Below are 26,388 nucleotides of genomic sequence, written 5' to 3' on the forward strand. Positions count from 1 at the left end.
GTTAGGGGAGCTGCTCAGGGGTAAGGCGTAGGCTGTGGAAGCTTCTCATCCCTTACCTGGATGGTTTGAGGAGCTGCTCAGGTGTTTAGAAGTTTGGCTTATGTCTCTGACAAGAAAAACACAGAGCCTAGAAAATTGGAGAGAATCTATCAGCCTGCATGACTGAATTCAGATGGCTTTTAGTGCTTTTAGTCGGCAGTAGTAGTGTAGAGTAGAATGTACTGAAAATTGAGGTTCTCGTCATTGGCGCAGATGTGTGTGTGAGTTTGACAGGGACGGGCTCAGCAGGTGAGGCAACAGTCTTGCTTGCATTCATGTTTGGGGTGTGTGGAGGCCAGAGGTGGCAGAGGAGCTGTCAGTCCCCTGCTCAGCCCCAGGTGTCATGACTTGCAGGACTGTGGATGTGACATGAGGTGTCTGCTGCCCTCTCTGGTCCTTTGTTTAATCAGAGACAGTGTTTTCATGTAGATTTTTTTCTCCAACAATTCATTAATTGAGTTGTCACTAAGTGGTTTCTGGTTGCTTTTTTATTTTTTATTTTTATTTTTGGTGACAGTATCTTTCTCTGTCACCCAGGCTGGAGTGCAGTGGCACAATCTCGGCTCATTGCAGCCTCAAACTCCTGGTCCCAAGCGATCCCCCTGCCTCAGCATACTGAGCAGCTGGGACTACAGGTGCGCGATACCACACCTGGCTAATTTTTATATTTTTGGTAGAGATGGGTTTTGCCGTGTTGCCCAAGCTGGTCTTGAACTTTGGTAGAGATGGCTTTTGCCATGTTGCCCAAGCTGGCCTTCAGTGATCCACCCACCTTGGCCTCCCAAAGTGCTGGGATTACAGGCATGAGCCACCGTGCCCAGCCATTGGACTGCTTTTTTGTGTGTGTGCCTGCTTTTCATTTATAACCTTGCCCGTACAGGGGAGTTTCCGGCTGCCCCTGACATCTAAGGGAGTGTTAATGTGACAAGAAGAAGGATGTGCTGATCTGTGGCAAAAGGAACTTCCAGTTAAGTGGCCAGCCAAGGCTCCCATCAGTTAATAGAGGACTGGGAAATTGAAATTGCAAATCTGATACTGAATATCGTTCTTTAGTCATGGGGAATGTTTTCCATTTTAAAAAGATGTTTTTCTTTACTAACATTTTAAAGTATGTTTTTGAGGTTTTGATACAGACGGCTAAAGCTCAGTGAGCCATTCAACTTGTAGAAAATAATAGGAAGAATTTCAAAAGGAAGTAAGTCATTTCACCTCTTTGTTTGAGAACATTGCTTGCTCCAGAGGTTCCCGAGGTTACTTAAGTCAGGGCACCCTTTTAGTGCATGGCAGCTTTTTTCCTGGCACCCCTTGGATAAAAGTAATACCTAACAGTTTTGTTTACTAAGTAGTAATGGTCAGACAACTTAATAAATATCCATGTCCTCACAACTAGGTATAATTTACAAAAATAACACGTAAATCAAAATAAAAGAAAATATTTCATTTCATCCTTAATTAGCGAGGGCCACTTGCTCATGAGTGAGCACAGGTGCTGGTCACACACAATTCCCCGTCTCTGGAATCGTTGGACACAGTCACCCTCATTTCCTGGTCCACCTTGACTTTTGTTTGAGTCTCGCTTTTTTTGTAGCCGCTAAAGAAAACCCAGCTCCACAAAGATATGGCATCATCTACTAGTTTCTGGGAATGTGATTGTGTGTTCTGAAAGCAGAAAGTGTCCTGTGGGACTCCTGGGAGTCTGTGGTCCCACCACTGTTCCTTAGCACACAGTTGGGAACCACTGGAGCAAGTCCAGTTTCAAGTTTGCAGCTGCCCTCTCAGGGAATGTGCAGGTGTCACATCAGCCACAGAAGGCTCCTCACCCACTGTCGCGTGACTGTAAAAGATCAGTGAATCTGTAAGCAGCACTTAATGAAAGGTATCTCAATAGCGACAGAAATCAAGGAAAATCCTTCACTTCTGCACCCCTGCAAGGGCACGTGATGCAAATTAATTTGCCAGGTCCTCCTCTTTGGGGGAAAAAGTTCGGGTTACAGTGGAAAGAGAATTCCGCCCTCTCGGCTATGCTGTGCTCTGTCTGCCCCGAACTGGAAATTGAGCTCAGTTTCCTCGTTCTGAAGTGAGCTGGGGATGGCGCCTTTGCCCAGCTTGCTCAGGTGCGGTATCTGTCGGCTTTGATTATTAAACCTCCAACAGGGGCTGCTGGACCAGACAGGAGGACTGGGACTCAAGGTCGGGGATGGAGCACAGGGAGCCTTTCTTGTGCTGATGACGGGTCAGACTTCAGCATGGCCCAGTCAGCTGTGGCCGTTTCTGAGCCTGATTGATCCCTTTGGGAAATGACCACATATTAAAGCAAATCGGATTCAACATATAGCCTGATTTGTTGTCTCTGTGACTGGAAGGGACTTCCCAAATGGGCCCCTGCAGGATTACAATATTGGGGGCTGCAATTATATGAGCATCTGTGGATGAGATTCCATACAGAAAAAAACAGACCGGAAATCCTTCCCTGGGTTTTGTAAAAGTCGATTCAGACAGATGGGGCTGTCTATTACATTTTCTGCTTTGGGAAATAATTATGATTTAGATGGCTTAAACCTTCAGATTGCTATAGCTTTCTTTATAGTCCACATCCTTAATTCTACTTTTTTTCTTACTGATCAATTCTTAGACCTTTTCCATTTGGAAAACTTTCTCTAATCCCCACACGCTCGACTAGTCTCACCATAAATGTTTCTGCCCCTTTCCTTCAAGTTATGAAGGTTCACCAGGGTGAGAGAAACAGAAATGGCAGCTCAATGTAAGCCTGTAGGAAATCCCTTCTATAGATTCATACTTTTAGGGTGGATCCCAATGTGAGATGAGGAATATATTTCCATGAAATTTCATTGAATAGATAACCCACAACATTGGTGGAGGTGGAGAGAGAAAAGAAAATATCTCCTTAAGTTAGACCCAAAGAGAACAACCAATTATACATAGGTGGATGCTCACTAACCTGTTTTTAAAATAAATTTTTAGGTTTTGAATGAATTTAGATTTGCAAAGGGGATGCAAAGATAGTACAGAGCGCTACCACTTGGAGAGCCCACACCCCATTTCCCCTATTGGCAACATCTTATGTTATCATCATGCATCGAGAAACCGGCAGTGGCACCTTACTATGGACTATGCACTCTGCATGTTACATGGGTTTTGTCAGCTTCTCACAAATATCCTTTATCTGTGTCACAGTCCCATTCAGAAACCTCATGTATAGTTGCCATGTCTCCCCAGCCTCCTCTGGTCTGTGACAGTTTTCTAGATGTTCTTTGCTTTTAAGTGACCTTGACAGTTTGGAGAACAGGTCAGTATTTTGCAGGATGTCCATCAATCTGGGTTTGTCTGTTTTCTCACCACTGAAGTGGGGTTCTGGGCTCTTGGAAATAACACAATAGAGGTGAAGTGCCCTTCTCTGGTACACATGTTCATGAATCTTGGCTGTGCATTTACCTAGCAGGGAAATTGCTGTGAAAGTGCGTGTGTGTGTCTTTAACTTCTGTAGATAGTCAAATAGTTTCCAAGGTGGTAGTCCAATTTACAGGCCACCAGCAGTGTCTGAAAGCTTCTGTTTTCCTACAACCTCAGCATAGGTGTGTCATAGCTCATTCAAGCTGCTATCACAAAGGATCTTGGACTGGGTAATTTATAACCATGGAAACGTTGCTCACAGTTCTGGAGGGTTGGGAAGTCTCAGATCAAGGCACCAGCAGGCCATTTGGTGAGGGCTGCTCTCTGCTCCACAGATGGTGTGTCACTGCTTTGTCCTCACATGGCATGAGCGATAAAGGGCCAAACAGGCTTCCTCAACACCCCCCCCACTCTCCTCCCACCTTTTTTTTTTTTGTTTGAGACAGGGTTAGCTGGAGTGCAGTAGCATGATCTTTGCTCACTGCAACCTCTACCTCTTGGGTTCCAGTGATCCTCCCGCCTTAGCCTCCTCAGTAGCTGGGATTATAGGCACGTGGCACCATACCTGGATGATTTTTGTATTTTTAGTAAAGACAGGGTTTCGCCATGTTGTCCAGGCTGGCCTCGAACTCCTGAGCTCAGGCAATCCATCCACATTGGCTTCCCAAAGTGCTGGGATTGCAGGCGTGAGCCACTGTGCCTGGCCCTCAGCCCTTACATAAGGACACTAGTCTCACTCACGAGGGCTCCCCCCTCATGACCGTAGCCACCTTCCAAAGGCCCTACCTCCAGATACCATCAAATTGGTGGTTAGGATTTCAACATATGAACTTGGTGGGAAATACATTTGGACCACAGCAATGTACTACTGTCATTCTTTTTAATGTTATCCATTCTGTGTGTTGTAGTATCTCAAAGTAACCATTTTCATCTTAATGAGGGTGAGAACTTTTTTATATGCTATTGGCAACTTGGATACTCTCTTTGGCAAAGCACCTGTTAAGGTCCTTAGTTTTCTATGGGGTTGTCTGTTTTTTTCTTATCTGTAGGTGTTCTTTGTATCATTGAGATACAATCTCTTTGTCAGTTAAATATCTTCTCCCACTCTGGCTTGGATTTTTGCTCCTAAGGTTTCTTATAATGGACAGAGTTGTTCATTAAAATGTCATCCAAAACATGCTCTTTTTCATTTATGGTAGAGTTTTTTGTGTCTGCTTAAAGTGTGTTTCCCTACTCTGAAGTCATGAAGGTATTTTGCTATGTTTTCTTACCAAAGCATTGTTGTTTCACTTTTCACATTTTGGTAAGCTGGTATTGATTTTTACGTATGGTGGTAAGTGGAGGTTAAATCTTTCTCCCTTCCTCTTCTTTTCCTCCCTCCCTCCCTCCCTTCCTTCCTTCCTTCCTTCCTCTTTCCTCTCTTTCTCTCCTTTCTTCTTTCACCTCATATAAATACTTAATTTTCCCATCTCATGTATTAGAAATCCTGCCTTTCCCTGCACTCTGTGGGGCCACTTTTGTCACAACCCAGGAGGCCATCCGTGCAGTGTGTTTCTCCAGTCTGTTCTGTTTCAGTGTTCTATTTGTCTGCACTATGGTCTGAATGTTTGTGTCCTCCCACATTTCATATGTTGAAATCTAATTCCCAATGTGATAGAATTAGGAGCTGGGGCCTTTGGGAGGGAGGAGCTCATGGGGGTAGATCCTCACGAATGGGATTAGTGGCCTTGTAAATGAGGCCCCAGAGAGCTCCCTCCACATCCCTTTTGCCATGTGAGGTTGCAGCAAAGAGATGGCTTCTCTGAAACAGGAACCAGGCTTCAACACCAAGTCTGCTAGCACCTTGATCTTCCACTTCCCAGTCCCCAGAACGGTGAGAAATACATTTCTGTTGTTAGAAGCCACCCAGTTTGTGGTGGTATGTTATAACAGCTAGGACACACTGAGACGGTCTGCCACCTCCACCACGGCATCTGTGACCTTCAGCTCTGAGCAGTGTGACTGCCCAGCAGAGCAAGCTCCTGCCTGGATCTTGCAAGGCTCTTCCAGTCCTTTGCATTTTTGAATAACTTACTTAAAAAAATTTGGTAAATATTTACTTTGAAATAATTTCAATCTGACAGAAAATTTGCGAGAATAGTATAAAGAATTTTGTACTATGGAACACATGCTTCCCAGCGCCACACAGTTAAGGAGATGTCTGACAGCCTCTTTTCTGTACAGGTAATATTTTTTTCCTTTTGTAAATTAGTATTTATTCTGAGAGGGAGATACTTTGATACTATGTAAATACCCTGTTACACATCGTTCTTTAATCCATTAGTTTTAGCATTTGTTGATGATTCTAATCCGAGTTGATTGTTAACATGGTGGTTTTCAAATGATGATTTTTCTAACCCCATTGTTCCTACATTTATTTGTTGCTGTTATGGGTTGAATTGTGTGTTCATAACCCCAGCACCCAAGTTCGTAACTCTTAGCACCTCAACATGTGACCTTATTTGGAGTTTGGTCTTTACAGAGGTGATCAAGATAAAATAAGGTTATTAGAGTGGGCCCCAATCCAATAAGACAGGTGTCCTTATAGTAAGGGAAGATTTGGTGGAGAGACACACACACGGAGGATGATAGGAAGACCCAGGAGAAGGCAGCCATCTATAAGCCAAGGAGAGAGGCTTGAACAGACAATCCCTTAGCCTCAGAAGGAGTCAACCCTATGGACACCTTGATCTGGGACTTCCAGCCTCCAGAGCTGTGAGACAATACATTTTTGTTGGTGAGGCCACTGGGTTTGTGATCTTTTGTTACAGCTGTCCTAGGAAACAGTTTTCTATGATCAGGAAGAGCTCTTCGGCCTCCCTTACTGGTTTAGTTACTTTGATCAGTGTGAACTTAGAGGACTTTGCTGCTTGCATCGTCCTAGATGAGGCAGGAGAGTCCCACACACTGGTGCCGTGTCCTCTGGACCTGCCTTATTGTTGTTTTTGTCCAGGGTGTGTCAGGTCCACTTTATTCTCTCTCCATACCTGGCCTAAAGTCAGCCCCTTTCCCACAGAGTCCAGGTTCCTGAGAGTGAAGAATGATGTTCGAAAACCAAGAACTGTGAGTCACATAAGCTTTCGGAAACAGCTTGTCACATTTCACAGACAGATCTGTTTGAATTGTGGGATTTCAGGGATCTGTAGAACGCTTTAGGGAGTGTTGATAGCTTTACAGAAATCAGGCTTCCTCTTGTTGAACTCTCCATTTTATTAGGTTTTCTTCTGTTTGTCACACTCGTAGTTTATGGTTTTCTGTCTAGAGATACTATGTGTCAGTCAGATTTATTTCTAACTTTTTGATGTTCTTTCAATACTATTTTAGCTTGTTTTAGCTATTCTAAAACTGATTTTCTTACTGTTTGTTATTGATATACTGAAATATACTTGATTTTTGCCTGTTGGTCTTATGTCTAATTTGGTTCTGATGATGTATTCATAGATTATTTTGGATGGTCTACACACACAATTGTATTTCCTGAGAAAAAGGCAGTTTTATTTCTTCCTTTCTGATACTTACACATTTAGCATCTTTTTCACACCTTTCTGCACCAGCAGGACATTCAGAACAAGGCTGAAAAGAGAGAGAAAAGGCATCCTTATCTTCTCGCAGTCTCCAAGGGAAAGCTCTCAGCATTTCACAGTTGAGTATGTCTGCAGTAGGCTTTCTTTCTGTAAATACTTAGTCATATTATAAAAGTTTCTTTCCATTTTAAGTTTACTGAGAGATTTTCTAAAAATCATTAATAAAAGTTGACTTTTAATAAAGGCATCTATATATATATACATCTATTAAGCTAATGATAGGATATTTCTCCTTTATTCTGTTACTGTACGAAATTATATTGACTGTCTTTTTATTTTTGGAGACAGAGTCTCACTCTGTCACCCAGGCTATAGTGCAGTGGCGCAGTCATAGCTCTCTGGCTCACTGCAGCCTTGAACTCATGGGCTCAAGCAATCCTCCCACCTCAGTCTCCTGAGTAGCTAGGACTACAGGCACATGCCACTGAACCTGGCTAATTTTATTTTATTATTATTATTATTACTATTTTTTTTCAAAATGAAGTTTTGTTTTTGTTGCCCAGGCTGAAGTGCAATGGCATGATCTTGGCTCTCTGCAACCTCTGCCTCCCACACTCAAGCGATTCTCCTGCCTCAGGCTCCTGAGTAGCTGGGATTACAGGTGCCTGCCACTATGCCCGACTAATTTTTATATTTTTAGTAGAGACGGGATTTCACTGTGTTTGTCAGGCTGGTCTTGAACTCCTGACCTCAGGTGATCTTTGCACCACGACCTTTCAAAATGCTGGGATTACAGGGCTGAGCCACTGCACCGGGCCTGAACCTGGCTAATTTCAAAAACATTTTGTAGAGATGACATCTTGCTGTGTTGCCCGGGCTGGTCTCGAATTCCTGACATCAAGCAATGCTCCCACCTTGGCCTCCCAAAGTTTTGGGATTACAGGCACGAGCCACTATGCCCAGCTGGATTGCCGAATACTGAAACAACCTTGCATTCCTGCTATAAGCAACGGTTGATCACAATGTGTTATGCTTTTCATTTATTGCTGAGTTAAATTTGTTAATACTGTTTATAGGACTGTCTAAATGTCTTCCAGATGCTGTAACAAAATACCATGGACTGGGTCTTTTTACAACAGAAACTTATTTCTCACAGTTCTGGAGGCTGGAAAGTCCCAGATCGAGGTTTAATTATTTTGGCAGAGTCGGTGTCTGGTGAGGGCTTCTTGGTTCACAGATGGAGCCTTCCTGCTGTGTGCTCACATGGGGGAAGCGGTGAGGGAGCTCTTGGGGGTCTCTTTTATAAGGACATTCATCCCATTCATGAGGAATCTGCCCCATGAGCTCAGGACCTCCCAAAAGCCCTGCCTCTGAACATTCTCTCTCACACGGGTGATTAGGTTTAACACATGAATTTTGGGGGAACACATTTACTTTACGGTAAGAACTAAGTAACAAAGCTGTTGTGGCTTCGTAAAATGAGCTGAGATCGGGCCCTTGTTTTCCTAGCATTGGCTTTAGCTTCTTCCTGAAATGTTCGGTGGAAGTCATAAGTAAGTTAACCCCTTTCCCATTTAGAAAAATGAAGTCCAGCTCACTGCCAGCACTCATTTGCTTTTACGTAAACATGCTCTTTGAAGCTGGAGCAAATCTGATTGATTTTCAATGTGAAAATAAAATATAAAAACTGTTCTTGGAGTTATTTCTAAACAGAACTAACATCAGAATCATCTGAATCATCAGGATAATCTATTTCAGAGAAATCGGATGTATCAAATGAATCTTCAGCAGCAACTATTTGAGAACGATGTTAACATCACGTGTAGGAATGCTACATTTTCTAGGATTGACATTTTCAGCAATTGAGAATTGCTGTATTTTGTAAATGGAAAATACCACTACTAAAAGCAGAATGCTATAAATAGAATGATGTATTTTGTTTCCAAAGTTGATGTATTCGAGCTGTGCAGATACCATAATAAAAGTGAGATATTTTGTGGAGAGTTATCTCGGGGTAAATGCTGCTGCTGCACGCATAGCCAGCGAGTATTCTCAGACGAACGGTAAAGGATTAAGTTGTACCAACAGTAGTTTGTAACTTTATAGGAACTTGTCTACTTCATTTAATTTTCAAATAATTATAAAATTACACACGACATCCTCTTGTTGCCATGTTTAATTCTGCAGGCTTTGTAGAAATGCTCCCTTTTCATTCTTGATGTTGAATATTTTTTTGTGCCTTGTCCACCCTACTTCACTGCCACTTGTTTCTTGGTCACTTTTGCCAGAGGATTATTTATTTTACTAGACTTCTGCAAGAACCAAGTTTTAGTTTTTTTGATTCTCTTTACTGTGTGTTAATATTTTATTACTTTCTATTAAGGTCTTTATTATGTTCTTCCATCTAGCTTCTCTGTGTTTATTTTATGTTTTTTCAACTTCCTGAGCCCCAGTTTCCCCTTCCTAGGCCTACTCATTGGCCTGGCCATTCTACACACCTTGTTACCTCTCCCGAACCATAAAGCAGATGTTTGCATGTTTTGCCAGCTTTTCTAGTTGTGCTCCACAGACAGCCTGGTCCAAATTACCCATTCAGTCGTTACTGGAAGCAGAAATTACTCATTTACACATTTTTAATTCCCATTACTTAGGAGTCTACTGTCCATATTCAATATAAAAAAAGAAACAAAGTGTGTTAGTCCATTTTTGTATTGCTATAAAGAACTACCTGAGACTGGGTAATTTATGAACAAAAAGGTTTAATTGATTCATAGTTCCACATGGCTGGGGAGGCCTCAGGAAATTGACAATCATAGTGGAAGGCAAAGGGGAAGTGAGGACCTTCTTCACATGGTGGCAGGAGAGAGAGAGAGAGGATGAAGGGGAAAGTGCCACACTTAAACCATCAGCGCTCATGAGAATTCACTTACTATCATGAGAACGGCGTGGGGGAAACTGCCCCCATGATGCAGTCACCTCCCACCAGGTCCCTCCCTCAACATACGGGGATTACAATTCTACTTTTTTTTTTTTTTTTTTTTTTGAGAAAGAGTCTCACTCTTGTTGCCCAGGCTGGAGTACAGTGGCACAATCTCAGCTCACTGCAACCTCCACCTCCTGGGTTCAAGTAATTCTCCTGTCTCGGCCTCCCGAGTAACTGGGATTACAGGTACACGCTGCCACACCTGGCTAATTTTTTGTAGGATGGGGTTTCACCATGTTCCCCAGGCTGGTCTTGAACTTCTCAGCTCAGGCAATCTACCTGCTTCGGCTTCCCAAAGTGCTAGGATTACAGGTGTGAGCCACTGGGCCTGGCCAGGGATTACAATTCAAGATGAAATTTGGGTGGGGACACAGAGCCAAGCCGTATCATGTCACCCCTGGCCCCTTCCAAATTTCATGTCTTTCTCACACTGCAAAACTAATCATGCCTTCCCAACAGTCCCCCAGAGCCTTAACTCATTCCAGCGTTAACTCAAAACTTCAAAGTCTCATCTGAAACAAGACAAGTCCTTTCTGCCTATGAGCCTGTGAAATAAAAAAACTAGTTACTTCTAAGACACAATGAGGGTACAGGTATTGAATAAATGCTTCCATTCCAAAAGTGGGAAATTGACCAAAACAAAGGAGCTGTGGGCCCCATCCAAGTCTGAAACCCAGTGGGGCTGTCATTAAATCTTAAAGCTCTGAAATGCTCTCCTTTGACTCCATGTCTCACATCTGGGGCATGCTGATGCAAGGGGTAGACTCCCAAGACCTTGGGCAGCTCCACCTCTGTGACTCTGCAGGGTACAACTCCTGGAGCTGCCTTCATGAGGTGGTGTTGAGTGTCTGTGACTCTTTGAGGTGCACAGTGCAAGCTGTTGGTTGATCTGCCATTCTGGGGTGTGGAGGATGGTGTCTGTCTTCTCACAGCTCCACTAGGCAGTGCCACAGTGGGGACTCTGTGTGGGGGCTCCAACTCCGTGTTTCCCCTCTGCTCTAACCTAGTAGAGGTTCTCCATGAGGGCTCCACTCCAGCAGCAGAATTCTTCGTGGAAATCCAGGTGTTTCCATGCATCAGGCTCCCAAACCTCAACTCTTGCCTTCTGTGCACCTGCAGGCCCAGCACCATGTGGAAGCTGCTGAGGCTTGGGACTTGCACCCTCCAAAGCAATGGCCCAAGCTGTACCTTGGCCCCTTTTAGCCATGGCTGTAGCTGGAGTGGCTGGGACACAGGGCACCAAATCCTGAGGCTGAACAGATCAACAGTAGGGCCCTGGACCTGGCCCATGAAACCATTTTTACCTCCTAGGCCTCTGGAATTTTTGAAATGCCCTAGACACATTTGCCCCATTGTCTTGGCTGTTAACATTTGGCTTCTCTTTACTTACGCAAATTTCTGTAGCTGGTGGCTTGAATTCTCCCCAGAAAGTGGGTTTTCCTTTTTCACCACAGGGTCAGGCTACAAATTTTTCAAACTTTTATCCTCTCCTTCCCTTTTAAACGTAAGTTCCAATTTCAGATCATCACTTTGTTGAATGCATATGACTGTATGCTTTCAGGAAAAGTCAGGTAACATCTTGAGGGCTTTGCTGCTTAAAAGTTTCTTCTGCCAGTGTATTAATCCATTTTCATGCTGCGGATAGAGACAGACCTGAGACTGGGCAATTTACAAAAGAAACAGGTTTAATGGACTTACAGTTACACATGGCTGGGGAGGCCTCACAATCACGGCAGAAGGCAAGGAGGAGCAAGTTACGTCTTACATGGACGGCAGCAGGCAGAGAGTGAGCTTGTGCAGGGGAACTCATCGTTACAAACCAGCAGATCTCATGAGGCTTACTCACTATCATGAGAACAGCATGGGAAAGACTTGCCCCCATGATCCACTTACCCCCCCACTGGGTCCCTCCCACAACACATGGAAATTCAAGATAAGATTTGGGTGGAGACACAGTTGAAACGCATCAGCCAGATACCCTAAATCATCTCGTTCAAGTTCATAGTTCCACACGTGGTCTCTGGGGCAGGGGCAAAATGCTGCCAGTCTCTTTGCTGAATCATGGCAAGAGTGACGTATGCCCCAGTTTCCAAGAAGGTCCTCGTCTCCATCTGAGACCACTTCCCTGGACTTTATTGTTCGTATCCCTGTGGTCAGTTTTGTCACAACCATCTAACAAGTCTCTAGGAAGTTCCAAACTTCCCCACCTCTTCTTGTCTTCTGAGCCTTCCAAACTGTTCCAACCTCTGTTACCCAATTCCAAAGTGACTTCCACACATTCAAATATCTTTGCAGTAGCTCCCCAAGTTCCCAGTATCAATTTCCTGTATTAGTCTGTTTTCACACTGCTGTGAAGAACTACGGGAGAATGAGTAATGTAAGAAGAAAAGAGGTTTAATTGACTCAGAATTCCATATGGTGGAGGCAGTCTTGGGAAACTTACAATCATGGCAGAAGGCAAAGGGGAAGTAAGGACCTTCTTCACATGGTTGCAGGAGAAAGGGAGAGAGAATAGGGGAAAATACCACACTTTAAGCAATCAGATTTCATGAGAACTCACTATGATAAGAAAACCACCCCCATGATTCAATCACCTGCACCAGGTCCCTCCCTCGACACATGGGGATTGCAATTCAAGTCAAACCATATCACAAAGTAAAGGTGGTTTTGAACAAATGTGCTGCTACAGACCCATCCAAGTCACTGTGTTCTTGTCCAGATGGTTGGCTTGCAAGGTGAATATTTACCTCATGGTGCTGCCAGGATCAATGCTTTTGGAGTTCTTTCTTGGAAAATTTTTTTCAGGCCAGTCTTCAAAACACTATTCTTCTAAAAAAAGTTTAGTTTCATAGAGCACTTTGGGTTTACAGCAGTGTTTGGGGGTATATGAGAGTTCCCATATTACTCCCCACACATGTGCACAGCCTCCCCTGTTATCAAAGTCCCTCCCCTGTCCCAAAGAAAATGCCTCATTCTGTACAATAAATCACTTTTTTTTTTTTTTTTTTGAGACAGAGTCTGGCTCTGTCGCCCAGGCTGGAGTGCAGTGGCCGGATCTCAGCTCACTGCAAGCTCTGCCTCGGGTTCACGCCATTCTCCTGGCTCATCCTCCCGAGTAGCTGGGACTACAGGCGCCCGCCACCTCGCCCGGCTAGTTTTTTGTATTTTTTAGTAGAGACGGGGTTTCACCATGTTAGTCAGGATGGTCTCGATCTCCTGACCTCATGATCTGCCTGTCTAGCCCTCCCAAGTGCTGGGATTACAGGCTTGAGCCACCGTGTCCGGCCCAATAAATCACTTTATTAGTCTTTGTTTTTAGTTATTTTGAGTCTTTGAAAAATTAAAACTTAATTTCAAAGAAAGAAGCTTTATGACTATTAGAATACCTCATAGGTCCAAAATACAGTTTCTGGTGGAAAATCCCAAATGTGCTTCAGGCAGGTTGGGTGTGTAAGTGCAGAGTGCTGTGTGACTATCTTGCCTGTCAGGCAGATGATGTGTGACAACAAGCGGCATTGTCCTGCAAGCCAGGTTTTGTTGGTGCACATGTTCCGTGCCCGAGAGGCTCATCATCATGGGCACCGTTTCTCTAGCTTTTTAACTCGGAATCAAAACACTGTAACTTCTCTTCAACAACAACTATTTTCTCACCTAATATACAGCCTAATGTCAAAATATTAGAATTGCATAACATTTTAGCTTCTGGTTGAGTTTCTTGAAACCTGTATTCAGATCAGAATGATCTTCTCATGAACTTATTCAAAGTTTCTGAATAATCATGGTGGTCAGATCATGACAATTGATTAATCTGAATGCACTCTCAGGATAAAAGCCTGGGCTGTATCATAGTGAGAGAATTTTCAAGCCATCTGAAACTTTTAAGTCATAAGGAACTTGAAAACTATCTGTCAGTAGCTATCAAAATTGTAAATGCACCCTTAACTCAGTAATTCTAGGTTTCTGTCCTGCTGAAACCATTGCACCACTGTCCAAGAATGTGTATTCAAATCACTGAGGCATCATTTATAGCAGTAAGCAATTAAAAAACAATCTATCTATGACTCAAGGACTGTTGAAAAATGTACAGCATATTCACACTATGGCACACAGCTCAGCTGTCAAAAAGAGTAAGGAGAATCTACTGCCCTGACATGAACAGTTGTGAGAAGAGAAAAAGCTCCAGATGATTATGTGTGCAGCTGCTGTGAAAGCTGGCTGGCAGCTTTCAGACAGCTACACTCACAGTGCATAGGACCCAGCATTTCCAATCCTAGGTGCATACCCACAAGGATCGAAAACATGTCCCCACAAAAGCCTGAACATGAATGTTTATAGCAACCTTATTTGTAACAGTGGAATACAGCCCAATTCATAGCAGTGGAAACAACCCAATGCCCGTTAACTGGTGTATTAGCCCTTTCTCACACTGCTGTAAAGAGCTTCCCCAGTCTGGGTAATTTATAAAGGAAAGAGGTTTAATTAACTCACAGTTCTCCATGGCTCAGGAGGCCTCAGGAAACTTTTATGATGGGAGGAGAAGCAGGCACATCTTACATGGCGGCAGGCAAGAAAGTGAGTTGGTGTCAGCACAGGAAAAACTGCCATTTATAAAACCATCAGATCTTGTGATAATTCACTCATAATGAGAACAGCATGGGGGAAACCACCCCCATGATCCAGTCACCTCCCTCCCTTGACACATGATTACAACTCGAGATGAGATTTAGGTGGGGACCCAGTGCCAATCCGTGTCAACTGGTGAGTGGAGAAATGAAGTGTGGTCTGTCCGTCTGGTGAATATTACCTGCCACAAAGAGGGAGAGAGCACTGACCCGTGCCATGGTGTGGAGGAGCCTGGAAAACATTGTATTCAGGGAGGGATGCCGGAGGCAAAAGCCTACGTGTTGTATGACTCCATTCGTATGAAATGTCCAGAATAGACACAGAAAGCAGGATAGGGGCTGCCCCGGACCTGGGATGGTGAGGGAGAGTGGGCATGCCTGCTGCAGGGTAAGGGGATTCTTTGTGGGGTGAAAATGTTATACTGAAGTTAGATAGTGGGATATCACGTAACTCTCTGGATACACTAAAAGCTACTGAATTTCAAACTTTAAAATGAATGTTATCATAGGTGAATAATATTGCATTAAAGCATATTGCAATAACGTTATTATTAAATAATACAAAGAGTACAGTCAATTTTTTTCAAAAATGTGTAGGACAGAGGATGGGAAGCTTTTCCCCCAGCTGATCATTGTGGTTCTAGGGTTGAGACATGAGGCAGATGCCCTCTATCCTCATACGTTGTATCATTTATCAATATATCATGTCTGCTGATTGCACTTTCCATGAGTATATATTACTTTTGTAACTAGAAAAAAATTGTTGAGGGGAGAAAGAAAAAAACTTCTCTTTAAAAATAAGATTTGATAGCAGGAGCTTTGATAGATTGATAAGTCACCTTCATAAAAAATTAAAAAGATCTTCATGGAAAAATATCATCAACTTATGGGAAAACGTAATGAAAAACAAAGTGTCCTGCCAACCCAGAAGATTGTGCCACAAAAGTAGAAGAGAAGAAAAACAGTGTTTTTAATTGAATAAGCCTGAAACCATAATGTGATGTGCGTCACAGGCTTTCGCCAAGAGATGGCAAAGATGGAAAGAAATCTCCCCTTTTCCTTCTAGGCGATACCACCTGCACATTCATGTTCACAGGAGAGACAAGGTAGGAGGACTTGACAGCACCACTTGTCACACTTAGCTCATCTTCAGCTCACCTGGTAACCGGGTGGCCAACTGGGTTTGCTAATTGTAGTTATCCAAAGGAAAAAGAAAACTGTCTTCACGACAGGAGAGAGGCTTGCAGCTGGGAGCCAGGCACCCACCGGTCAGCTCCTGCTCTCCCATGGAAACGGGGAGAGGGACTGCTCTCTTCCTTGATGCATTTCAAAGAGATGGCTTCCAGGTTCTTGGGAAAGACATTCCTGTGTTGTAATGCTGGCAAGAAGCTTATTTGGGTTTGATATAGTTTGGATGTTTGTCCCCACCAAATCTCATGCTGAAATATGGTCCCCCATGTTGTAGGTGTGGTCTAGTGGGAGGTGTTCGTGTCTTAGGGGCAGATCCCTCATGAATGGCTTGGTGCTCTCCCCATGGTAATGAACGAGTTCTCCCTCTGGTCGCTCACATGATAGCTGGTTGTTTAAAAGAGCCTGGCATCTCTCTTGCCCTCGCTCTCACCAGGTGATAAGCCTGCTTCCCTTTTGCCTTCCGCCATGACTGGAAACTCCCTGAGGCCTCCCCAGAAGCAGATGCTGGAGCCGTGCTTCCTGTACAGCCTGAAGAACTGTGAGCCAAATAAGCCTCTTTATAAATTACCCAGCCTCAGGTGTTCCTTTATAGCAATGCAAAATGACTAACACAGATTTAAAAAATAGCTACACACTTCTGAAACAGAGAGAGAACATAAAATAACATTATCTAAAGTGAATGCTTTAAGAAAAGGGAGAGAGGAATCTCTTATACCTTTTTGTGGCAGGAAAAATTAATTTTTAAATATTTTTTGTTTTGCATTTACCCCTATACGAGAAAGGTAGTGTCACAGACAAACGCTTAGTGTCTCTCATATATAAAGATTTCCTGCATGCCCTACCATTCTCACCCATGCTCATGCCTTGTAGGAATATATATTTGTATACTCTTGGGGAGGGCAATTTGACAAAATCTATAAACATTGAAATTAATGTGACCTGTCATTTTCACTTTCAGAAATTTATCTTACAGATTTAATCACACAAATGGCAACAGATGTATGAACACAAGGATGTTCACTGAAACAACATTGAAACCTGTTTATTATGGAAAATGTTAACCTTATTCAAAAATAGAAAAAATAATAATGAATTTGTGAGTGTCTGTATCCCAACTTTAGCAATTATCAACTTGCAGGCAATCTCGGTTTGTCGATTTCCTCACTACTCCTAGTGCATCCTAATATTTTGAAACAAATCACAGACTTCACATCTTTTATCCATATGTGTTTTTGTATATATTTCAAAAAAGTAGGAACTCCTAAAAACAATATGATCATCAAACTTAAAGTGACAGTTATCCCTTAGTATCATCAAATATCTAACCAGATTCTGAATTTTCAATTGCATCATAAATGTTGTAACTTGTTAAACAGTTTTTTGTTTGTTTGTGTCAGGATCCTAATCAGTTCCAGATACTTTGAATGGTTCTTAGTCTTTCAATCCATAAATCTTTACTTTCTTCAGGAAACTAAGTTATTTGCCCTATGGAGTTTCCCACATTTTAGATTTTGCTTGTTGCATCTTCATCTTCCATTTGATGGATTCTTTTGTCCCTGGGATTTTCTGTAAATTGATAGCTAGATTCAGATGCAGGTTTTTATTTTTTGACAAGGCTACATAAGAATAAGCCATGCTTCCATCCAGAGGTACCAAAATACTTCACATGGCAACAACTAGGGAACAATCATGTGTCCACCAATAGGGAACTGACTAAATCATTATGGTGCTTCCATATGGTAGGACGTGATGGAGCTCTAGCCACACTTACGAAATATTTCCAACATACATTCTTAAATGTTAAAAAGTGCTAAAGAGCATGTATAGTAAGAAACATTTGTTTTTCTTTGTTTTCTTATTTTGGAGAAAAACATTTAAACAGCAGACATGGGTTGTCTCCCAGCTCTAGAAGCCATGAGTCTGAAGTCAGAGCGTCGCAGAACTGCTCCCTGTGAAGGCTCTACGGAGGCCCTGTCTTCACCTCTTTTACCTTCTGTGGCTGTGGCCCCTCTTGGCATTCCTTGGCTTTAAATGTATCACTCCAGTCTCTGCCTCTGCCGTCACTTGGCTTCCTCCCTTGTCTCTTCATATAACCTTTGCTCTGTGCTGCCTGTTTCCATGTTTCTTCTCATAATAAGGGCATCAGTCATATTGGGTTGGGCACAGCCCTACTCTGGTATGACCTTATTTCTACTTAACTAATTTTATCTGCAATGACCTATTTCCAAATAAGGACACATTCTGAGGTTCTAAGAGTTAGAACCTCACATGTGTTTTATAAGCCCTAGGGCAACCACTAAAAAACTTCCTTTAAAGGTTTATAAATCATAAGTCAGCAGTGAAGATACATCGAAACTATACATCATAACTTAGTTTCCTGGAAAAAATAAATTGTAAGGTTGAAAGATTTACATATTGAAAGACTAAGAACCATTCAGAATATCTGGAATTGATTAAGATCCCAATACGAACAAACAACAAACTGTTAAAAGAAGTTATAACATTTATGATGCAACTGAAAATTCAAACACTAATTAGATATTTGATGATTCTAAGGAACAATTATTACTTTAAGTTTGATGATCATATTTTTATATTTAGGAGTTCTTTTTGAAATATACACTAAAATGTGTATGAATAAAAGATATCAGCACAACTTAACCTACAACAAATGTAATAAATATTCTTGTGTTCACTACCCTGAATATTAAAAAATGTTAATGATGAATCATATTTACTTTGGTCTAAAAATAAAACACATAAAACATTACTGGTAATTATATAGTTGAAATCTCCTTAGTGACTTTCTCCAAGCTCATTTTCCTCCTCTCCATGGAGGGAATCACTATCATGAACCTCATGTGTATCTCTGTTCAGTCAATATTATTGTAATTTTACTGCATAAAAACACACAGGCCCATATAGCTTTATACACAATATGTCTTCTTTCTGTGTTCACAAAAATTTACAACAAGTGTATCTTGTCTCTGCCAATAGCTTTTCTCCTCCTCAACATTACATTCTTACATTTAAAATGGGCCTTGTAAACAGCATATAGTTGTGGTTTGCTTCTTAGCCAAGCTGGCAGTCTCTGTCTTTTAATGGGTGAGCTTAGACCGTGCATGTTGAGTATCTTTATTGATATGTTTGAATTAAAACCTGCCATCTTGTTAGCTATTTTCTACTCACTCATTCCATCTGTCTTTTCTTCTTTTCTCTTTCTGTCTTGAGTTAACTCTTTTATAATTTCAGTATATCTTCACTGTTGACTTATTATTTATAAACCCTCAGGAAAATGTTTAGTGGTTGGTTGCCCTAGGGCTTACAATACACATCCCTAGGTGCTCAGAGTGTGGCTTCATGTAACGTTTCACAGCTTTCCATTGCAGGTTCAGAAGGCTGTTGTTCGCATGAATCCACTTCTGAGCTCATTCAGGTAGCAGGCCACATGTAATTTCTGTGGTGGTAGGACTGAGGTTCCAGATCCCGGTGGGCTGTCAGGCAGGGGCTGGACTTTGCTTCTGGAGACTGCCCACATTCTCTCTCCTGCTTGCCATGAGTTCCCTGTCCAGCAATAAAAGATCAAGCTCCTCCCATGCTTTGAATTTCTGACTTCCTTTTTTTTTTTTTTTTTTTTTTTGCTGTATCTCTTTGCCCTCAACTAAAGAGAGTTCTCTGTTACATTTTTTTTTTTTTTTTGACAGGGTCTTGCTCTGTCACTCAGGTTGGAGTGCAGTGGCCGCATCTCAGCTCACTGCAACCTCCACCTCCTGGGCTCAAGTGATCCTCCCACCTTAGCCCTCCCAGTAGCTGGGACTACAGACATGCACCACCATGTCTGGCTGATTTTTTGTACTGTTTGTAGAGACAGGGTTTCACTATGTTGCCAAGGCTGGTTCAGAACTCCTGAACTCAAGCGATAGGCCCACTTCAACCTCCTAAAGTGCTGGGATTACAGGTGTGAGCCACCATGCCTGGCCACATTCTCTGTTTTTAAACGGTTTTGTAATTACATTTGGGCCACCCTGATAATGCAGTATAATCCTCCTATTTTAAAATTCATGATCTTAATTATATCTGCAAACTCCCTTTTGCCATGTAGGGCAGATTCAGGAATTAAGACCTGGACATCTTGGGTGGAGGGACATTCTGTCAATCACAGATATCATAGTCCTTCTGTCTCAAGAACTTCCTTTAACATTTCTTGTGGTGTATTTCACTGTCAATGATTTCTCTCAGTTTTTGTTTATTTCTTCTGCATTTTGAAAGATATTTTTGCTGGGTATAGAATTCTGGGTTTTCTAGTTTTCTTTCTTTTAGCACTTAAAAATATCACCCATTGTCTCCTGACTTACATGGCTTTTGATGAGAAGTCTGCTGCATTTTTGCTTGTTCTGTATGTTAGAGCTCTTTTTTTTCCTCACTGCCTTTGCAAATTTCGCTTTGCCTTTTGTTTTCAGTTATTTGGATAGCATATGCCTAGTTATTGTTGTTTTCCATCTTTTTTGGTGATCTCTGAGCTTCTTGGAACTATGCCTTCCTGTCAGTCGGTAATTTTAGAATATTCAGCATTATTTGTTTGAATTTTCTTCTGTTTCATTTTCTTCCTCTTTTCCCTCTGCTATTTCAATAATATATTTGTTAGACATTTTCCTACAGCTCTTAGATTGTCCCATTTTTTCTTTTACTCATTTTTCTTTTGTGTTTCAGTTTGGGTAATTCTTCCTGTGTTTAAGCTCACTGATTCTTTCCCTGGCTGTGTCAGTGAGGACCTACTACTGAGGTCCTCAATGGCATTCTTCATCACTATTATGACACTTTTCATATCTAGCATTTCCGATTGATCCTTTCTTATAGTGTCTACAACTTCATGTGTAGTGTAAGAATCTGTAATTCTTTGTCCCAAATTCCTCTCTTCCATCATTGGTGCTATTATATTTCATAAATAAGCAGACAATACACTACTGCTATTTTTGGTTTAGATAATCAATTATCTTTTGGAGCATTCAAAAACAAGAAAAAATGAATTTTATTTTACCTTCACTTATTCAATTTTCAGCACTCTTTATTTCTGCTAAAATTACCTGTCTTAGTCATCTCAGGGTGCCATAGCAAAATATCATAGACTGGATGACTTGAACAACAGAACTTTATTTCTCACAGTTTAGGAGACTAGGAAGTCAAGGATTAAGATGCCAGCTAGTTCTGTTCCTGGTGAAGGCTCTCTTCCTGGCTTGCCTGTGGCCATCTTCTCACTGTACTCTCACATTGCCTTCCTTGGTGCATGCACATGGAGAGAGAGGAAGGAAATGAGGGAGGGATCTTGTTCTCTTCATATAAGGGCAATAATCCCTCACAAGGGCCCCACTCTCGTTACCTAATCTAACTCTAATTATCTCCCAAAGGCTTCTCTCCAAATGTCCTCAATTGAGGGTTAGGGCTTCAACATACACATTGGGGAGGAGTGAAAACACCCGGATTATAACGTTACCTCTCTGAACTTGCATTGTCTTCCTATTTCATCAGGGCCTTTAACGTGTTAATCACAGTTACTTTAAATTCCCCATCATGTAGTTCCAACATCCATCCAACATATGACACTCATATCTGAATTATTTGGTTTTGCTCACTGCTTTGTCTTTTAGGCGTGTATTGTTTTTCTTGCCTTTTTGTATTCCTCATAATTTTGTATTGAATGCTAGACATCTTGAACGGGAGGTCAGAAACTAAGAAAAGTACTTTAAAGTTAGAAAATTACGATGTCTTTGGCTAGGTGTTTAGGGTGGTGGTTTGGGTTAGTCTAGTCAGTAGTTCGGCTGGGGTTGAGGTTTGTTATTACTATGGTTATCCATGGTGTGCTGCATGCTTCAAATTGGTCTAGTGTTAGTGATGGCAGCAGTGGCCTATTTGGAGTGGCTCCTGCAAAGATACCACCACCGCAACAGGGGTAAGCATGGCCAGGGTTGCATGCTCTGTGAAGTTGGTGGGAGCTGGGATCAGGCGGGAGCCCTTCCCCCTACCAAGTTGGCAGGGTGGAGCCCTGCACTCCTGGGCACAACTGCACCTGCCAGCCATAGCTCCAGACCCAGGTATCGCTGACCTCTTGGGGGCCCAGGAAGCCCCCTTCCTCCACAGGCTCTAAGGTTCCTGCCCCTGCCACCTGGCTTCTCCCTGCTCCTAGCACCCACTTGGGGCTGGAGCATAGTTGTGGCCAAGTCGGAGTGCTGTTACAACCTGGTTGAGTTTGCACACACTCAGGGCTGTGCTGACATGCCACAGCCCCCTGTTGTCTTGGCCTCCTCCGAGCTTTGGGTGCCAACGAGTATGGGAGGGAGGCTGAGGAGGTGCTGAGGGTACCTCAGTACGGGCCCTCTGGGCATCCCTTCAGCACAAACAGCGTGAGTACGTGGACAACATGTTGATGGTGGCAGGAGGCAGACAGGCTCCTTGGCAGAAAGGAATGGGTCCCTGGTGAAGCCCTACCTTCAAACCAGGGATGGCCTGAAGCATGGGGCCTGGCTGTCATTTCTGAGTAGAGTCCACAGCCTGGAGTGAGAACTTATGGTGCTTTTTCTTGCCCACCATGGCCACCCATAGACCAATCAGCATGCACTTTCTCCCTTCTGAAGCCCATAAAGACCCTGGATTCAGCCAGACTCAGAGACATTGCGACTACCAGCTGTGGGACAGAGCTACCCGCTTCAGGTCTCCTCAGCTAGTCAGGACAACTGGCCTGTGGAAAGGAGCTACCCTCTGCGGGCCTCCTCTCTGCTGAGGGCTACACACTGGTTGAGATGACCCACTTGCAGAAAGGAGCTGTCCACTCTGGGTCTCCTCTCCACTGAGAGCTGGACACTCATCAAGATGAGCTGCCTGCAGATACCAGCTGCCCACTCCAGATCTCCTAAGGGCTGTCCTGTCACTCAATGAAGCTCCTCCCCGCCTTGTTCACCCTCCAATTATTCTCATACTTCATTCTTCCTGGATGTAAGACAAGAATTCAGCACCAACCAAATGGTGGGACTGAATGGGCTGTAACACAAGCAGGGCTGAAACATGTCCCTGGCTTGCCATGTTGCAAAGAGAAGGTGAGAAGAGCTGTGGCTCTTCTGGGAGCCCAGACCTCAGGGCTCCCTGACTGAGGGCTGTGATATGCTGTGACACCCTCTTTGACACCCTCTTTGGGGCTCTGGAGTTCCTGGTGTCCCTGCTAAGGTGCCATCACATTCCCCTTGTCCAGATGTTGGTGACTGCAATGGAACCTGCTTGTGGTACGTCTGGTCCAGTTTCAGCCTCTCACAGAGCTGGCACCTGTGCCGGCGCCTGGGGCTGCCTGCCCCGCCTCAGCAGTCAACATGCCTGGCTGTGTACAGTGGCTGGACCCTGCGCGTGCTCGCCCACACACCGCTTGCCACTCTGTGCCTGGCTCACCTTTGGTGGGTGTGGAATGTGGGCCGGTATCATGAGCTGAGCGCAGCCTGCTAGGCTGAGTGGGTAAGATAAGCCCAGCTGGTGTGAGCAAAACCCAAGCAGAGGTGCTGCTGGCCACAGAGGTTTCCGGCTGGCAAAGTGACACCCAAAAGATCTTGTGACATTAGCTTGTCTTTAGAGTGGGGCTGGTTTTCCAGAGGGTTTTCCTCTGTGTCTGTTATACCCTCAGCTGTGGGGCTGCTTGGCCCTGGGTCTCAGTGAGTCTGTCTCTTCAGCTCCCTCGGAAATATCCCACTGTGACTCCGACTTGATGCCTGCTACCTGGTGAAAGGGAAAAGAGTGTGCCCCGCAGTGTTCTCATCATGCTCAGTGTTAGGCTGAACCGAATCCAGACCCTGAATCCCTGGGTCTCATGGGCGTGGCTTTCAGACATGGTTCTGCCCTTTGGCAGGTGGTGTTCTGGACCCAGAATGTACACCTGTCCTCCCAAAGGTAGATTGTTTTGTTTCTCTTCCCTCCCTCTAACCCCAGGTGCAGTGGATTTGACGAATGCTTTAAAATATAACTAATTTGGTGCTCCCCTCCCCAGATTAAGGCTTTTGTTCCAGAGGAGACAGGAAGGGTCTGGGTGGAGTTTTGTGTTATGCCTGCAGAGGCTGCTCCCCCGCTGCCCAGAAGTATTCCAGTGTTGGCCTTTACTTAGCGCTTTTTAGCCCATGCTGGCCAAGAGCATGTGTTCGCTGATGTTCTGATTATGCTTCAGTACAAGTTTTCTAGGCTTATGCTGTGAGGGAAATTTGCTCAAGACTCCCCTTGTTCTCCCTGAGTGTCTGATTGGTCTGATGTAGGAAAAACTATAAAATGGTAGGAACAGTCAACATCTGTGGCCCCCAAGGGCTTGTGCTCTCCCACCAGCTTCTCCTCATGGTGTCTGGCTGCATCTGCCCCTGGTAAGCAGGTACCTGTATCTTGTCTCTTGTCTCTGCCTTGGGCCCCCATGTCTCCTCCAATTCCTAGTGAAGCCATGTCCTTTGACTTCAGTGTTCTTATGGGTTCAAGAAGAGTCATAAATTTGTAGTTCACCTTTCTTCTTGTTATAAGGGTGAAAGTAATAAATATTCTTTCCAGCTCTCAACATCCACAAGTAGAAACTGGGATGGCATTTGGATTTTGAAATCTACTTATGCTTTTGAGTAGAACTCGTAGATCAAGAAAGAAACCTGTTTATATGTTGAATAGATACATGTAGACCTATTTTTTAAAAGGCTGTGTGGCATTCTATATTACAATTCTGTGATAGTTTATCCCCTTTTTCTATTTCAACTGCGCTTGCACCCATTTCTTGTGTAAACTGTGAGTGTTGGTCAGAGTATATCTTAGTGGACAAACTTGTAGCTTTTATGACAAAGGCACTAAAAAAGCATGACATTAAAAAATCTAATGCATGACATTATATGTATATGTATTTGTATTTGTATATGTATATGTATATGTGTATGTATATATAGAGAGACAGGGTCTTGCTCTGTCACCCAGGCTGGAGTGCAGTGGTATGATCACAGCTTAAACTCTTAAACTCTTGGGGTCAGGTGATCCTCCCATACTCCCATACTCAGCCTCCAAGCTGAATATGGGAGGATCACTTGAGCCAGGAATGTGCGTACCACCACACTCAACTAATTTTTAAATGTTTTATAGAGACGAAGTCTTGTTATATTGCCCAGGCTGGTTTTGAACTCCCGGCCTCTAGTGATCCTCCTACCTTGGCTTCCCAAAGTGCTGGGATTACAAGTGTAAGCCATCATACCCAGCCTGGTTTCTTACATTTTAAATTTACCATTCCCTGATTACTGGTGAGATTGGGCACGTCTTTGGATTTTCATTGGCTATTATGGATTTTTTTCTTTTCACCAACCTGGATGCTTAAAAAAATACTCTTTATATACAGAATGCCTGTAGAAAGGTATAACAAGCATTAACATGAAGGTGACCTTGGAGGAGGGAGGTATGTCTTGGGGTCAGACAGGAAACTTTTTATGTATCCCTTTCTGATTTAAAGAAAATCATGTGCAGTTATGAATTATTTAGGTGGATAAATTAATATTTACAAATTACTGTAACTGAGACCAGTCAGTCCTAAGAACTGCCATTAGTTGAATGAATGGAAGTTCCGAGCCAGGGCCAGCATTGCTGGGAGCCTGTGAGCAGGGAGCAGGAAATACGACCAGGGGAGGAACAGAATCTACAGAGAGGCAAAGGGAGCAGTGGCCAGTGGGGAAGAGCTAAAGGACCAGTGTGGTCAGAGGAACCTCCTTGGTCCCTGGGATGCTTTTCCACACCCAAGTTCCCAGTAAGTCCAACCTGCTTTCTCTTTTCTTTTCTTTTTTAAATTTTCTTCTTTCTTTTCTTTTTATATCTTTTTCTCTTCAGAATAAATTGTACTCTGATTAGAGCCAGCTTCAGTTTCTGTTGCTCATAGCTGTAAGTACTGTGGCTGGCACATTGCACCAGAGGCGGGGGTCATCTCACAGTTAAGAGCAAGGTTCTGGCACTGCTGTGCCTGGGTTCAAACCCTGGCCCTGCCACTCGCTAGATGTGTCACTATCATCTAGGTGCTTCGGTGGTGAAGAGGATTTTATTATATTTATCCATTCTTCTGCTGATGGGCTTTTGGCAATTTCCAGCATTTGGCTATCACAAATGAAGCTGCTGTGAACATTCTAGTCCATGTTCTTTGGTGAACATGTGACATTTTTGTTAGCCAGAAATGTAAGAACTGGTTTGCTTGTCATAGATAGGCATTTGTTCAGTTTTATAGATACTGCCACACAGTTTCTCGAAGTCCTTTTGCCAATCTGCACTCCCCCAGCAGCGTGTGCCAGCTCCAGCTGATTCACTTCCTCACCAGCACTTGGCACTGTCAGTCTTTTTTATGTTAGTTTAGGGTTTATTGCATTTTTAGAGCTGTTGGGGTAGGGAAGCTTTACAACAAGGAGAATCATTGAAGAAACGTGAGTGATGCTCACCTTGACCTTGCTCAGGGGAATCGGCTTAGGAAATTGGCTTTGAGTATTTCTTGTCCTCCAGGCAGGAGAGAGGCTCTGCCAGCAGGGAGCAAGTTCTCATGGAAACTGCATTTGCAAATGAA

Source organism: Colobus angolensis, unplaced genomic scaffold (assembly GCF_000951035.1).
Source record: "Colobus angolensis palliatus isolate OR3802 unplaced genomic scaffold, Cang.pa_1.0 Scaffold13, whole genome shotgun sequence".
Lineage (NCBI taxonomy): Eukaryota > Metazoa > Chordata > Mammalia > Primates > Cercopithecidae > Colobus > Colobus angolensis.